The sequence below is a fragment of the Vombatus ursinus genome, unplaced genomic scaffold (assembly GCF_900497805.2).
Source record: "Vombatus ursinus unplaced genomic scaffold, bare-nosed wombat genome assembly UNPS02009835.1, whole genome shotgun sequence".
NCBI lineage: Eukaryota > Metazoa > Chordata > Mammalia > Diprotodontia > Vombatidae > Vombatus > Vombatus ursinus.
Window position 1 is genome coordinate 4,282,877 of NW_020949613.1, and position 13,886 is coordinate 4,296,762.

Here is a 13,886-nt window from a genome sequence, read left to right on the forward strand (position 1 = left end):
TCTCTCTCTCTCTCTCTCTCTCTCTCTCTCTCTCTCTCTCTCTCTCTTTCTCTCTCTCCCTCTGTCTCTCTGTCTCTGTCTTTCTCTGCTTCTCTGTCTCTCTCTTTCTATCTCTCTGTCTCTCTCCGTGTCTCCGTCATAGTTATCCTTGGATGCTATGTCTCTCTGATCAAAACAGTAAGTATTTGTTAGTTGAGGCATGTTCTGTGCTTATCTGGTTTAGTTACAATGTTAACTGTATTATATCCATTAAACTTCCTAAAAAAGGAACCAATAGACACAATATTTTTACTCCCTCCCATCTTCCTTTTTTAAGGCTCAAACAGGTTATACTAAAAATGATATTTGCATTGTTTTTTTCTTTGAAACCCTTTCTTCTAATTTAATGTCTACTTTGATCTTTGCTCTAAAGAGTAGATAATCTGATTACCTAAAGAGACAGGTGATTTTGAAAAAAAAAACTATCACCAATCAGTAATTTTCTGTTAACATAGTCAATTTCATAATCAATTGGATTTGTATTTTGGTCATTATTGGATTGAAGTCCCTGAAGAGCCAAATATGTTTGGAGCATCTTGTCAAACTCTTCATTGAACGCCTCTAATTTTTTTTTTTTTGCAATCCCCTCATTTTATTTTATTTTTTCTTTAAGTATATATACATATAAATATAAATTTATTTATTTTTAGTTTTCAACATTCACTTCCACAAGATTTTGAGTTCCAAATTTTCTCCCCATCTTGTCCCTCCCCCCACCCCAAGATGACATGCATGCTGAATACTCCTTCCCCTAATCTGCACTCTTTTCTATCTCTCCTTCCCTTCTCTTATCCCCTTCCCCTTCAATTTTCCTGTAGGGCAGGATAGATTTCTATACCTCATTGCCTGTATATCTTATGTCCCAGTTGCATGTGAAAACAATTTTTTTTTTTAACATTTGTTTTCAAACTTTGAGTTCCAAATTTCCTCCCTTCCTTCCTCCTCACCCACCCTCATTGAGAGGTTATACATGTGTAGTATACAGGTTATACATGTGTAGTCATGCAAAACACTTACATAGTAGTCATGTTGTGAAAAACTAAGTATATTTCCCTTCATCCTATCCTGCCCCCACCCCATTTATTCTATTCTCTCTTTTGACCCTGTCCCTCCTTAGAAATGTTTGCTTCTCCCCCATTCTGTCCTCCCTTCTATCATCCTCCTGCTCTCTTGTGAAAGCCTCCAATTTTTAATCCTCTGCAATAGATTGGTACATAAGTCACAATTATCCTTGTGGTGGCCAATTAACTAATGCTCGTTATGAGTCCTCCAAGCTTAGGTGACCAGTTATTCCATGAAATGATTGTTGTTGTTGTTGCCTTTAAGGATACAGTGAAACCAAATGCCAAATTACAGTAAATCATAGATAATTGGGATTTAGATTTGAAAGACACTAAGATATCACCTTGTCCAACTCCCTCATTTTACAGATGAGGGAAGCAAAGCACACAGAAATTAAGTAGATTATGCAAAGTGACCAAGGTAACTAGTAGCAGCAATAGAACTTGGGCCCTAATTCTTTCTACTTCAAATATACTGTTTTTTGTCTATATACCACAGCAATTCTCAACTCTGAATACCACCACCACCACTCCACCCACTGTCCACTTTCTCTACTCTCAGGCTTCTAAATGTTGCCCTACAAATTTATGCCATATAAGTATTGCCTTTTGCACAGAGCCTTTCCTAATGTCTCCACTCACCCTTGAACTTCTAATGCTTACCTTGTATTTATTTTGTATTTTCTGCATATATTTATATACATACACATTGTTTCCTGCAAATAGAATCTTAGCTCCTTGAGATCAAGTGCTCTATTGCTTTTCTCTTCTTATCTCCAGAGTCTAAAACATAGTAGGAGCTCAAGCAATTTTTGGTGATCAATTGATTAGTCAAACAATTAATGTTACTTGGCAATCTTTTCAATCATTTCATATTGTCATCTCCTTTCTGACTACAGTTATTTTATATCATGGTCTCTCTCTTCAAGCTTGCTGATTATTTGGAAATCAAGATGAGGATGCTTTTTCCCAAAATAATACCACCATCTCCCAGCCTGAAATCTCACTATCAATGATGGTTATCTCAGTATAAATAGTGTGTTTCCCATTTCACTGTTCTGAAATCAAAATACTTCTGAGAGGGCTAATTTGTTAAGTCCCTATCATGTTAGTGTAAATTTTTTTTTTTTATTAAACTTCTTTTCTCTGTGGATAGAGAGGTACCATGGTACAACACTAGCACCCTAGGGACTTGCAGAGATAAAGTTCCAAAAAGGAAGGAAAGAGAGCAGAGATTTGAGGTAGGGAACACTAAAGACAAACTTACTATTTCACAATCTTACTCAAAGTGATCCCTTGGTTTAGGCTTCATTCATGATAATAACGATAGTGGTAATAATAACAACAACAACAACAACAATAATAATAATAATAATAACAATTAACATCTATATAGAACTTTAAAATTTACAGATCACTTTAAAAATATCTCATTTAATCTTCACAACAACCCTGGGAAGTAGGTGTTATTATTATTCTCATTTTATAGATGAGAAAATTGAGGCAGACAGAGGTTAAGTGCCTTGTCCAGAGTCACATAGCTTATAAGTGTCTGTGGCAAGATTTGAACTTGGGTCTTTTTCCTGGATCCAGATCCTATGTTTTATCTATAGCTCTATCCACTTAGATCCTTCTAACTTAGCTTCATTTAGGCTGTTAAAAGCTGGAATATACATGAGGTAAACAGATGGGGAATAGGGAAAAAGTTAGATGTCATCAGCCTATTTTGTTAGTTAGTGTCCCTATCTTATTCTCATGTAACACATGCTATAGATTGGCACCAGTTCTAACTGAGAATATTAACCAACAAATGAGCACAAATTTATATTCCTTCATTCCCATGTTCTTTAACTTAATTTCTTGACCAATTACACTCCAGAAAAGCTTGTTACAAAAGGTATCTCCAATGATATCTGTTTTCATTATCTCATTTCCAAACTGACTCCATTCTGGTGACAAGTTCTCATCTTTATCCAGACATAATAAGATGAGCATAAAGACAAAAGAAGCTTATCTATTTCAATTAATCAACAAGCATTTCTTAAATGCTTACTATGAGATTAGGATTTTGTTATGAATACAAAAAATGAAGCAATATCTGCTCACATAAAGCTAACATTCTATGGGGGAGAGACTTATATGCTACATATACACACATATACATACATACTATATATAAATATATAGATACAGATATAGATATATACATACCATGTGTGCATGTGCATATGTATACCTGTATATATGTATATATGCACACATACCATAAATGAATGTGTGCACATATGTTTATATGCATGTGTGTATGCACACATACATGTGCATATACATACACAGCTACATACATACTTAAATGGATCTGTAATCTCATGGATTCAGCAGTTCTCTTCAATGATGAAAATGTAACCTACCAAGTCTGCCCATCCTGTGAGACTCTTGTCTGTAGTTCAACATAGGAAGCCCATCTAAAGTGCTGGAGGCTTTCTTATAACTTCACTTGCCTTTGTGACGTTACTATGATACCAAAAATCTAAGCAACAGAATACTCTGGCTGCCTATCATCTGTTGTCACTACCATATGAGCAGCCCATCTTCTTTTCCTTTCATATATTTTCTTGATAACATCTTTTGCTCCTGTTCTCTGAAGTTCCTATGGCTCTATATTGGAGCCCTTTCACATCTCCCATGTTATTCTCTGTTGCCCTTTGTGTGATACTAATTTTTTAACATTTCAGGCACTGTTGTATTCCATGTTTTAGTGTGAGCCAGCTACGTGGTTAGGATGTTGGCATTAAAAGACGTGCTTTTTCTTTCATGGAAAGCTTATATTCATTAAAGGAGCTTTTCCCAATGGCAATTCTGGGACACTTTTCTCCTCTTCTTCAGCTCTGGGGCCATGTTATTTTACATTTATATCTTTTGTACAAAATAAACAGAAGACTGGGAGAAATTATTAGCCTGAAAGAGGAAACATTTGAGCTAAGCTTTAAGGGAAACTAGGGACTATAAGAGGCAGATATATCTTGGAGAATGATGTGTTAGATAAACATTATTTTAAGTAGGCCACTTTTTACTAAAAAAGAAAAAAAAAGAAATGCAAGAAACCCTACAAGATAAGGTATCAAATTCTTAGACTGTTATGTCAGACAATGCTTAATATTAATTTAAAAAAAGAATTACTAATGTTAGAATTCAAGTATTATTGAGAAATATGTGGGGATAGAGATTCCTCCTAGTACCCCTCAAATCATAAAAAATAACCAACTACTTGTCCACCCACATGTATGTTCAGTTTCATATTGAAACAACAAACAGAAAAGGAGCCTGTAGGGATAAGATGCATGATGAGAAGAAAATAGAGCACATCAAATTTAAGGGATCCAACAATTACTTATGCAGATTAATATTAGTCCTATTAGGCAGATTCTGTTATAGCTGTCTTTTTTATGGTGTCATGTATTGAAAAAGCTACAGATGACATTAGATTCATCCTCAAGTTAGGATTTTGGAAGTGCTCTCCTCTGTAGTTTTCTTTTCTTTTTTTTAATTTTCTTTTTTTTTCTTTTTATTTATTTATTTTTTAATTAATTAATTAATTTTTAGTTTTCATCATTCACTTCCACAAGATTTTGAGTTCCAAATTTCCTCCTCATCTCATCCCTCCCCCCCACCCCAAGATGGCATGCATTTTGAATACCCTTTTCCATACTCTGCCCTCCTTTCTATCTCCCCCACCCCTTCTCTGATCTCTTTCCCCTTCAATTTTCCTGTAGGGCAGGATAGATTTCCATACCTCATTTCCTGTATATCTTATTTCCCATTTGCATGTGAAAACAATTTTTTAACATTTATTTTTAAAACTTTGGGTTCTGCATTTCCTCCCTTCCTCCCTCCCCACCCACCCTCATTGAGAAGGCAAGCAACTTGATACAGGTTATACATGTGTAGTCATACAAAATACTTCCATAGTAGTCATATTGTGAAAAACTAAGTATATTTCCCTTCATCCCTCCCTTTTATTCTATTCTCTCTTTTGACCCTGTCCTTCTTTAGAAGTGTTTGCTTCTGATTATACCCTCCCCCAATCTGCCCTCCCCTCCCCCTCTCTCTTGTCCCATTCACCCCCCCCTTACTTTCTTGTAGGGTAAGATAGATTTCCATACCCGATTGAGTGTGTATGTTGTTCTCTCCTTCAGCCAAATCCGATGAGAATAAGATTCACTCATTACCTCTCACCTTTCCCCCTTCCCCTCCACTATAAAAGTCTTTTCTTCTCTGTTTTATGTTAGATAATTTACCCCATTCTACCTCTCTTTCTCCTTCTCCCAGTATAATCCCCTCTCACCCCTTAATTTCATTCTCCAGATATGACCCCTTCATCTTCAACTCACCCTGTACCCTCTCTCCCTCTCTCTCTCTCTCTCTCTCTCTATCTATCTATCTATCTATCTACATACACATATTTTTTCCCTCCAACTACCCTAATACCGACAAAGATCTCATGAGTTACAAATATCATCTTTTCATGCAGGAATGTAAACAATTCAACCTTAATAAGTCCCTTGTGATTTCTCTTTCCTGTTTATACTCTGGTCTTTTCATCAAGAATGTTTGAAAGTCCCTTATTTCACTGAATATCCATTTTTTCCCCGAAGGACTATACTTAGTTATGCTGGGTAGGTGATTCTTGGTTGCAATCTTATCTCCTTTGCCCTCTGGAATATTATATTCCAAGCCCTCTGGTCCCTTAATGTAGAAGCTGCTAAATCTTGTGTTATTCTGATTGTGTTTCCACAATACTTGAATTGTTTCTTTCTAGTCACTACAATATTTTCTCCTTGACCTAGGAACTCTGGAATTTGGCTATAATATTCCTAGGAGTTTTCCTTTGGAGAGCTCTTTCAGGAGGTGATCAGTGGATTCTTTCAATTTCTATTTTGCCCTCTGGTTCCAGTATATCAGGGCAATTTTCCTTGATAATTTCTTGAAAGATAATATCTAGGCTCTTTTTTTGATCATGGCTTTCAGATAGTCCAATAAAATTGGACTATATATTAAAAATAATTTTTAAATTCTCTCTCCTGAATCTATTTTCCAGGTCAGTTGTTTTTCCAATGAGATATTTCACATTGTCTTTCATTTTTTAATGTGTTTGTTTTTGTTTTACAGTGTCTTGATTTCTCATAAAGTCACTAGGTTCCAATTGCTCCATTCTAATTTTTAAGGAACTATTTTCTTCAGTAAGCTTTTGGCCTTTGTTTCCATTTGGCCAATTTTGCTTTTGAGGGCCTTCTTCTCCTCATTGGCTTTTAGGACCTCTTTTGCCATTTGGGTTAGGCTATTTTTTAAGGTGTTATTTTCTTCAATATTTTTGGGTCTCCCTTAACAAGTTGTTGACTTGTTTTTCATGATTTTCATGCATTATTCTCATTTCTCTTCCAAGTTTTACCTCTACTTCTCTTACTTGTTTTTCAAAATCCTTTTCAAGCTTTTGCATGGCCTGGGACTGATTCATATATTTCTTGGAGGCTTTAGATGTAGCAGCTTTGACTTTGTTGCCTTCTGGTTGTATGTTTTGATTTTCTTTGTCACCAAAAAAAGATTCTATGGTCTAACTTTTTGTGCAGTTGGCTCATGATCCCAGTCAACTACTTGAGTTATAAACTCTTTGTTAAGGTAGGAGGTCTGCTCCCAGTGTGGAGAATGTACTGTCCCAAGTTTCAGGAATTTTGTGCAGCTGTTGTCAGAGATACTTCTAGGTAGCTGTAAATTTTCAGTTCTTCCAAGGTAGTATGATCAAGGGCAAGGTATTTACTCCTTTCCTGGCCTGTGCTCTGGTCTATGAGTGACCACAAGCACTCTTTTCTGCCTTGGAACTGTGAGGAGGATTTTCTCTCCACCACCACTACAAGCTCCACTATGCCAGCATTCCTCCTCGCCCCATGATTGCCACCCAGAACTGTGACCCAGACCCAAGCACAGGCACAGCAAGAGAATCCTCTGCCAGCTAAAAGATCCCTGCAATCCCCTCCTGATCAGCCACTGGATTCTCCCTCAGTCTATGGGAAGTTGGAAGCTCAGGAAGCAGCCATTGCTGCATCAGGACTGGGGCTGGGAGCAAGCTTCTCTCTCACCACAGTCACAGACTTTTCCTACAGATGTTCTAAGTTCTCTTTGGTGTTCATGGATTGAGAAGTCTGGAAACTTCCACAGCTGCCCATGATTCAATCCTCTGAGGGCTGCTCCAGGTTCAATGAGGTCTATTTTACCCATACTGAACTATATTCCTCTCCCTGACTGGTACAATATACCTTTCTGATCCACCATCCAGGTTGTCTTAGGCTGGAAATTTGTTTCACTCTGTCTTTTTGTGGGTTCTGCTACTTTAGAATTTGTTTAGAGCCATTGGTATTTGGAGGGGTTTGGGGGAGAGCTTAAGCAAGTCACTGCTTTTATTCTGCCATCTTGGCTCCCTTCTTTTCTTTTTCTTTTAAATAATTTGGCCCCAATTTGCCTTGCTTCTATCCCCGTATGTGAACTGTCTATTGCCATCATATTGGACTAATCATTGTCCAATTACTTTTTGTTTTCCTGCCTCTCCTAACATTAGACTTGCCATTTTCTGTCAAGTAAGCCTCTTCTCACATATTCTATAAAGCTTTCACTGACCTGATCAACCCCAGTGATGTCTCCTTGCTCTAAACTCCTATAGCAATTAGTATCTACTCACTTGGCCCTTATCATATGCTGCTTTGTGACATTAGATAATTTTTCATTTGTTCTAGACCTATTTGTCCAACTAGACTGTAAACTCCATGAAGACAAGGACTTTGATTCAAGCACTTAACAGGGATGGGGAACCTGTGAACTTGAGGTCACATGGGGCCTTCTAGGTCCTTGGGTGCAGCCTTTTAAAACTGAGTCCAAGTTTTATGGAACAAATCCTTTTATTAAGGGGATTTGTTCTGTGAAGTTTGGATTCAATTAAAGGGCCACACTTGAGTACCTAGGGGGCCACATGTAGCCTTGAGGCCACAGATTCCCTATCCCTGACTTAGTACTATGTATCACACACTGCTGGTTTTCATTAAAAATTGTTGATTGAATGTAAGGAATTTCTATAATTTGTCCTAAAAACCCACAAACCAGATTGGTTTCATGCAATTTTTTTTTTAAAAATATAAAGCCATGAAATTGTAAACCTAGTAAGTAAAGTACCCTAATCAGCCTTTTCTTATAATTTCATGTTAAGTTCCATGCCATAACTTTATAAAATAATAAAGTTGATCTTACATATTGTTAACTTCAATAGAAGTATTTTTGAGTATTGGCTATATGTAAAGCTCTATACTTCTTATTATGAAAGATAGATATGTTTATCTATCTATCTATGTAGATATAGATACACACATATAATAAGGCCATGCTGAAATAGTAGATAATATTGATATAATACTTGATTAGCAGGAAAGAATATGTCAGTCATTATATGGCCTTTCCAAATCTGCCTTCTAGTGGAAGACCAACAGCACAAAGGACCATGGGATGAAGTTTTCTAAATTTGCATATAGTTCAAAGTTCAAATAGCTTTGTTGTTAATAAATTTAAAAATTCACCATTGATAAAGGAAAAGAAGGAAAGAAAGAAGAGAAGGAATAAAGATAATAGAAGAGTATAGGAGAGATGAAAAATGGAAGAAAGAAAAAAGGAAGGAAAAGAGAAGAAGAAATAAGAGGGAGGGAGTACAGGACAGAAGATAAATGATTTAAAATGAACAAAAATTGTAATAGTGCATAGGTTCTCAGAGTGTTGTTTAGAAACCCTAGGGATCCCTTCCTCTCCTTCTGGGAGTCTGTGAGGTCAAAACTATCTTCATAATAAAAATAAGGTGAATTTCTAATGAGGTAAATATCAATAGATTTAACAAACTTTTTTTTTTAATAAAGCTCTTAGGTCAGTCTTCAATTTTTTAATAGTTCAGGGGTAACCTGAGAAAAACAACCAAAAAAAAGTTTGAGAACTACTCTAACAGTCTAATGTCCTGTCCCTTGAATGCTCTTTTTCATATGTCTCAATTTAGAGGTAAAAATGGTAGAAAAAAAAGACTTTACTATAAAATAAAAAAATTTAAGTCAACTATTAAACAATGCAAGATAAACATTTTGATGCCTAAAAGGAATAAGAAAAGAACTGTGGTTTAATAATATCTGCAAAAAATATATGTATGACCCTTTGATCCAGCAATACCACTACTAGGTCTGTATCCCAAAGAGATCATAAAAAAGGAGAAAGGACCCATATGTACAAAAATATTTATAGCAGCTTTTTTTGTGGTGGCAAAGAATTGGAAATTTAGGGGATGCTCATCAATTGGGGAATGGGTGGATACATTGTGGTATATGAATATAATGGAATGCTATTGTGCTAAAAAAATATTGATGAGCAAGCAGAATTCAGAAAAACCTGGAAAGACTTACAAGAACTGGTACTGAGTGAAATGAGCAGAACCAGGAGAATATTGCTCACAGTAACAACATTGTGTGATTATCAATTTTGATAGACTTAGCTCTTCTCAGCAATACAATGATCTTGTACAATTCCAAAAGACTCGTGATGGAAAATGCTATCCACATCCAGAGAAAGAACTATGGAGTCTGAATGTAGATCACAACATACTGTTTTCTCTTTTTTTCTTGTGGTTTTTCCCTTTTGTTCTGATTCTTCTTTTACAATATGACTAATGTGGAAATATGTTTAATAAGATTGTACATGTATAGCCTATATCAGATTGCTTGCCGTTTTTACATGAAATTGGAAAAAATAAAATACCCCACCACCCATAGCACATACCGGACACCACCACTATGACCCTGGCTTAGCACCAAGAAAGCTGCCAGACCCCTAAGGCCTCCAACAGAAACAACCATCCCCTTGCCAACACCCTCAGCATAGCACCAGACTCAAGGGTCCCTCCAGGGGCTTCAGAGCAACATCAGTGTAGCACCAGATAGACAGTCAGGGTCTGGCACAAGAAGCCAGAGACAGTGCCCCTTCCACCATGGGAGCAAAACTCAAATTTAAAAGAAAGAGAAAAGGCCAAAAAATATGAGCAAAATTTTAAAAAAAATTTAAAAAAAGAATGTGACCATAGAAAGTTTTTGTGGTGACAGAGAAGATCAAGACAAAAACTCAGAGGAAGGGGATAGCCACGTAGCGAAGTGGATAGAACACTAGCCCTGGATTCAGGAAGACCTGAGATCAAATCCAGCCTCACACACTTGACACTTACTAGCTGTGTGACTTTGGGCAAGTCACTTTACCCCACTGCCTCACCAAAAAACAAAAAACAAACAAACAAACAACAAAAAAAAAAATCAGAGGAGGACAACAATGCCAAAACAGTTATGGGCGAAACCCCAAAGAAAAATCTGGCATGTAATGATTGGGGATATGTTTGGAGATGAGAATAGCAGTTTATTGGAGCAGTTGATGACACCAACTGGAAGAGCATTCAGTTTACAGAAAGCTTCCTCTTGTGATTCCTGATTGACTGAACAAAGATTATAATTTCGGCTTTCGGTTATAAGCTCCACCTAAAACTTAAGAGAGGTGGAACTTCTCAGAAGTATACGTTGTCCTTTTCTACTTCACTCTGGTATGAGATTCTAAAGCAGAAAGGGTGAATATAGGTACTGAAGTTTCTGTACTATATAGGAATAGTTGGCTAAGTAGGTGTGCCTTGCCCAAAAAATTCAACCTGAATTATTTTATTAGAGCTTTGGTCAGTGAATAATTGGCTGGTCTAGTCATTATATTCTAGCAATCGCAAGCCTGATGAGCTATGTAGCTCTCCACATTTTTCTTTCTGTTTAGTTTCATCCTTTTTAGTAACCAAAATGACGTGCAAATGTGTTTAGGCATGATAATGCTGTGCAACTACTAAAGTCTTCAACATGGTCCAGTATCTCATTTTAGGAAACTGCTATTTACATAAAAAGTTAACACTTTCTAAGTGTTCTTTTAAGGATAAATATAAGTTATGACTCTTTTGGGATTGTCTTGGATCATTGTATTGTTGAGAAGTGCTAAATCAAGCGTAGTTGGTCATCACACAATGTTACTTTTACTGTGTACAATGTTCTCCTGGTTCTGCTCACTTCATTCAGCATCAGTTCATGTAAGTCTTTCCAGATTTTCCTGAAATCTGTCTGCTCATCATTTCTTATAGCACAATAGTATTCCATTACACTCATATACCACAAATTGTTCAGCCATCCCCCAAATGATGGGCATCCCCTCAATTTCTAATATTTTGCCACCACTAAAAGAGTTGCTATAAATATTTTTTCACGTATGGGTCCTTTTCCCTTTCTTATGATCTCTTTGGGATACAGACTTAGTAGTGGTACTGCTGGATCAAAGGGTACACACAGTTTGATTGTCCTTTGGGCATAGCTCCATATTACTCTGCAGAATGTTTGGATCAGTTCACAACACTACCAACAGTGCATTAGTCTCCCAATGTCCTCACATCCCCTCCAACATTTATCATTTTCCTTTTTAGTCATATTAGCCAACCTGATAGGTGTGAGGTGATACATTAAAGTTTATTTAATTTGCATTTCTCTAGTCAATAGTGATTTAGAGAATTTTTTTGTGTGACTATATTTAGATTTAGATTTTTCATCTGAAAACTGCCTATTCATATCATTTGATCATTTATCAATTAGCGAATGACTATAAATTTGACTCAGTTCTCTATATATTTGAGAAATGAGGCCTTCATCAGAAATAATTGCTATAAAAACATTTCTCATTTTCATAGCAGATAAATCTTTTAGTATAAGACAAATACTCTGGAATGTGCCAATGACATAAAAGTTGAAGATTGAGAGTTGTAAGTTGAGTCAGAGCATATAGCTTTTTCCTCCCTCATGTGTTTTCCTGATAGTTTCCTATAAACTTGAGCTTCTTTCCTTCATAGATAATGAGTGAATTTCTGGAAGAGTGTGAACCAGAGTTTTATAAATAGACTGTGAAGTATTTTAATTTTTATGTTATTTCATTTAATATATGAGAATCTATGGTGTTATCATTTCTTTTGTCCTATGACCAAGGAAACTGTTATATTAAAGATCTAAATGTTTCATTATTATGAGTGACTCATTTGTATAAAAGCAGTGTTTGGCAGGCAGGTTACCCATACATACTGTAGACCATAGTATTTTATTACATTGTTAGTGGCAGTTGTGTAAAAGAAATCCATAGGTGGGGTATTAAAAACTAGTGTAATGAGTAGGGGCAAGTGTATTTTCCTTTAGCAAAATTATCCCTAATATCCTAAGAAACCTAAACCAGCTGGTGTTAGGGTAGGGTAGAATGAGCTAGCCAACCCAGAGAATAAGTAGGTATCTACAAACCCTATATGAGAGGTGATGTTGTGTTACAATTGTGAGGGCATTCAGACAACATGTGTACTCACGTTTTAGATGAAAGAAATTGGAGATACTTAGATGCTTTCAACAGATCCTTGATTTCATCAATTTGGGTACTCACTCAACTGGTGCTGATTACAGCCAACTTTGTCTCATCATTCTAGTTGCCTCTTGTCCATTTCCTCCCATAGATCCTTCACATGAGGTTCCACTCCGTAGGCAAGGGAATAGAACTGTAGATATTTTGATATTACATCAGTGGAGCATGTGTCTATCCATTAGTTATCTAACATGGCAAAATATATTATACATGGAAGCAGAAAACAACTTCTTAAAAAAGAATCAGCTTTTTTTTTTAAATGCCAACGAATGCATTTGTGGGATGATAATGCAAATCCAGAAATATCATTAAACACAAAAGAGAAATGCTTAGAAAGCAATAGTATAAGGAGGCCTAAGAGTAATAATAAGCAGAAAATTGGATATGGGTAACAGAATAGGGGAGCATGCATAAACTTAAGTGAAATGTGGGCTTCATGATTCTCAGTAAAAACACCTATCTACTACTGATGATAGTTTTATCAAAAAAGGAGATAAATGGTTAAAACTTTAGAATGGGAAAAAAATTTAGAGGCAGGGAATCTAGTAATCACTGTAGAGGTAGTCCCATGGAAGAAGTGTTGCTAGAAGAGCAAAAGACCCAACTGAGGTAGGAAAGTATGTATTACCACTAACTCCTCCTCCATATTCTCCATTCCCTTCAATATTCTGGTCATCCCTTTGTCTACAAAGGTGTTAATGAATCAGTGAGCTGCTATGTAATATTATCAAGAGAGTAGTCAGAATGTTTAAATGGTGGGGTGACCCTGACTGGAAAGACAGATACTGGACTTGTAATAACTGATCAGATTAGCCGAATGTTCCATTAAAAGTTGGGTAAAGTTGAATATGAATAGCATATTTTAGGACTAACACATGGGGAATGATTTGCTTTACAAAAGCACTGTTGAGAAAGAGCTTAGAAGCATATGACTCAGGGAGGTTGTATTATTAGAAAGACAACACAATTCTCAACAGAAATATTACATAGAAGAGGCAGGATTAAATTCCTTTCCTTTCCCTCTCCATTCCCCTGTCCTCCCCACCACATACTTATTACTCAATTTGATCCTTATTAGAGTATTTTTTCTGGTTGGAGGTTTTACATTTTAAAATAGACACGAGCAATTTTTAAATTCTCCACATAACAGAATTTAATATTACTGAAATTAAAAAAATAGATCCTCTTAGAAAAAAGAAAATTGGGGATTGGATGTTCAGGAAATGTTGAGGTTAAGAAATGACTTAATAG